The sequence below is a fragment of the Trichechus manatus genome, unplaced genomic scaffold, assembly GCF_000243295.1.
Source record: "Trichechus manatus latirostris isolate Lorelei unplaced genomic scaffold, TriManLat1.0 scaffold00079, whole genome shotgun sequence".
NCBI classification, from domain to species: Eukaryota; Metazoa; Chordata; class Mammalia; order Sirenia; family Trichechidae; genus Trichechus; species Trichechus manatus.
Genome location: NW_004444015.1, coordinates 11,234,768 through 11,238,717, shown reverse-complemented (window position 1 = coordinate 11,238,717; position 3,950 = coordinate 11,234,768). Strand labels below are relative to the sequence as shown.

General features: G+C 36.9%; 1 pseudogene; it reads left to right on the top strand.

Moving 5' to 3' along the window:
• LOC101361790 (transmembrane 9 superfamily member 2-like) overlaps positions 1–3,950 on the top strand; it is a 76,079-nt pseudogene that overhangs the window by 55,840 nt on the left and 16,289 nt on the right.

Below are 3,950 nucleotides of genomic sequence, written 5' to 3'. Positions count from 1 at the left end.
GGTAGCCGGGCACCATCTAGCTGTACTGGACTCAGTCTGGTGGAGGCCTTGGTAGCTGTGGTCCATTAGTCCTTTGGACTAATGCTTTTCCTTGTATCCTGTTCTCTTCATTCTCCCTTGCTCCCAAAGGGATGAGACCAGTGGAGTATCTTAGATGGCTGCTCACAGGCTTTTAAGACCTCAGACGCTACTCAAAAGGTGCTTATTTCTAATGAATAGGAGAAGCTAAATTTATTTTCTTCTTAAATCCTTTTTGAAATGAGGTAGTAAATACAAATAAGATAAAAATGCCAAGGTAGATATCATGATTCCATGAAGTTAGAAGTAAAGAAATGCTGAAGGCTCATGCAGAATCATTTTTTTTTGTCTGTCTTAGGATTATGACCTGCAAAAGGTCAGTTAAAATTTGGTCTTATGATTTTATATTTTTGTTTTAGGAAAACAAAAACATTTAAGTGGGTGTCATGGATTAAACTTTGTCCCCCAAAAATATGTGTATCAATTTGGGTAGGCCATGATTCCCAGTATTGTGATTGTCCACGATTTTGTCATCTGATGTGATTTTCCTATGTATTGTAAATCCTACCTCTATGATGTTAAAGAGGTGGGATAGGCAGCAGTTATGTTAATGAGGCAAGACTAAATCTACAAGATTGGATTGTGTCTTGAGCCAATCTCTTGAGCCAAACTCTTTTGAGATATAAAAGAAAGAAGTGAGCAGAGAGACAGGGGGACCTCATACCACCAAGAAAGCAGCACCATGAGCAGAGCAAGTCCTTTGGACCCGGGGATCCTGCGTGGAGAAGCTCGTAGTCCAGGGTAAGATTGATAAGAAGGAACTTCTCCAGAGCCGACAGAGAGAGAAAGCCTTCCCCTGGAGCTGACACCCTGAATTCGGACTTCTAGCCTACCAGACTGTGAGAAAATAAATTTAGTTTTACATAGTTTATACTATCTTGACTCTTTTGTAATGATTTACACATTGGTGAGTTTTTAATTTATATAAAATTGGTTGAGTTCCTCAAGTATGTTAAATCATTTTGCAGGCACTTTGGTTGCTTTCTTCACGAAAGCAAGCCAGTAGTGTGCTTTATATAATCAATACACTCCCTCCAATGCAAAACTTAGAGCGAGGGAGTAACTCCTATATGGGGCAGGATCATGTACCTTCCAGAAACTTGTTAAAGCCATAATGAGCCACTTGTTCCATTAGTCTGCCTTTAGGGGAAAATTCAGTTTCATCTGACTTTTGGAGCTTTTGTAACTTTCTGTCATAGTAATTTGTATGTTTATTAACAATATCCTAATGTGCAGGAGAGTGCTCAGGAGGAGTTTGGTTGGAAGCTAGTTCACGGAGATGTAGTCAGGCCTCCGGGGAATGGGATGTTGCTGTCAGTCATCCTGGGTCAAGGAACACGTTTTGATTAGGACATTTATTATTTTATGTGAGTAGGCTTAAATAAATATGTGTCATCTTAAAAATTCCTAGTGAATTATGCAGTAAAAGTGCTTTATGTGTGCTTCCTATTTTGTCACACACAAATATTAAATATATATGTTCTCAAGGGTTGAGATTTAATAAAATTAATAATTTCTACTGCTTAAAAAAATTCTTAGTGAATTGCAGCCATATTTTAAACTTTGATCTATGTGTACAAAAGGACTGCTAAAATTATACCCTAAAGCTTAAGGAAATTTGCGTTTTATAGTACTTACACTTTTGTCTTCTCAAATTAAGATACAAGTCTGAGTATGTTCCTATATCAAGGACCTTTCATAGCTTCTTTAGTTCTGAATATTTATTGTAAAGTCTAATATACATATTCCTTGCTTTGCATAATAGATGTATTCTTGAAAATCAGTATGTGGGTAGAATCATATTTTAAATGGACCAAGGGAGTTCATAATTCAAAGGCTAGCAGTTTGAAACGCTATGGTGAGCTTAAGTGCTGGTCTTTATGTGTATAAACAAAATGCCATCTTTACTAGGCTAACAATGGCTAGTGATCTCTGGTGCTGTCATTTGTAAATTAAAGATGGAGCTGGTCAGTTTTTGATAGCCAGAGTAGTGATGGTCATAAACAAAGCTGTAAACAATGGCTTTTTAGGTGTTTTAGATGTCAATGAGAATTTCAAAATTCAGCTCTTACGGTTATATTTTTCTGATACCAAGTCTCACTTTGATTCTTGTATTCCTCATCTTGAATAAAAGGAAGCGGAAGTAATTTTTTGTGGGAAAAAATAATTTGCTGTTCTCAGAGTGACTTTTGGGGTCAGAAGTGGGGAGGTATTTTGTTTAAATTTGATTTAAATGGTGAAATTAAAGACTAATTCAACTTCAAAACTTACTTATGTTGAAAATACAATTTTTTTCTTTCCAAAACATTTGTCCAAGAATTAACTAAATGAATAGCATTTGTTTGCAGTGCCATTTACGTACTCACATCAAAGAATTTTCTTGTGTACTGTTTCACATAATATGTCTTAATAAGGTTGTGTTTGATTTATCATAAAGTCCTATGCACTTCTGAGGCTGTTGTAGTCACTGGTTTGATATTCTGTGTTTGTGCCTTTAGTTCTATCCTGCCTTGGTTTTCTTTCTCCTGCCAATCAAGGTGCTTTTTTGACCTGTGCTGTTGTATTATGGATACTTCTGGGAACTCCTGCTGGATATGCGTCTGCTAAAATGTATAAGAGTAAGCATTACAACTACTATTGTGCCGGTAAGTGGGTGTGTTAAATGTAGAAATTAAAAGGCTGTAAAATAAAAAAAATTGTATGACGAGTTTTAGCTGACCTATCAAAACATAATTATGCCTTGGTTGGTTACTATAACCTGGTGGCACAGTGGTTGAGAGCTGAGGCTGCTAACCAAAAGGTCGGCAGTTTGAATCCACCAGCTACTCCTTGGAAACCTTCTGGGGCAGTTCTACTCTGTCCTATAGGGTCGCTATGAGTCAGAACTGACTCGACAGCAACAGGTTTTTTGTTTTTGTTACTATAAAGTATTTGTAAAGTGGACAAAATCAAGTTGTTATAGTGACTATTCTTTTTTTTTCTTTTACTTCTTCATCATTTAAAGATGTTAAGTGGAAGACAGATTTTTGACTGACAGCACTATTATGTCCTAGGTTAGTATCTCTCATCTTTTCTCTATGCAATTATCCTTTCTTATATTTTGTCTTTGAAAAATCATTGTACACAATAATGAAAAGTAGAAAGGAAATGAATGGCCACTGTGTTTTCTGTAGCTGCAGTGTTCCCTTTCTGTTGTATCTGTATCCTTTTCATCTTTGTGTACATCTTAACCTCTGGTATAAAGAGATGGCAATGGTGCTGCGATATTCAATTTTGATCTTTGTTTTTGAAGCAGATTTAATAAATGCTCATCTCATTTCTATATCTTACATTATATATCATGCTAGAGTGACAATTTATGCACCACATTGTGTTATTCTCCTAGACGCTGCCTTTAGTGGTTATTTCTTCCTGTCTCACCTAAGTTATTGCAGTGTCATTCATTAGTGACTGCAGTTTCAAGTTCATAGTCCAAGTGGGGATTGTGGTGGTGCTGGGCAGTGGCCGTGAGAGTAGCTCCTCTGGTTCCCTAATTATACACCTGGGGACTCTGGCCAAGCCAGGGAGCAACTTGTTCAATGTCACAGGTGGAGTCTGTAATAGGGTCTGTGCTCTCTATAACCCAGTGTTTCCCTGAACCCCCATCCAGTGCTCTTCCACAGTACGTACTTTGCCGATAAAAATGGTAAGTTGCTCAGGGTTTGCTTCCAAATTCCTCAATATGTTTCACTTAAAATATTTTCCCCTTGGTGTGTTCTGAACGTTTTTTTTTTTATATTTTTTTATTGTACTTCAGGTGAAGGCTTACAGAAAACATAGTTTCTCATGAAACAGTAGTACACATATTGTTTTATGACATTGGTTAACAACCC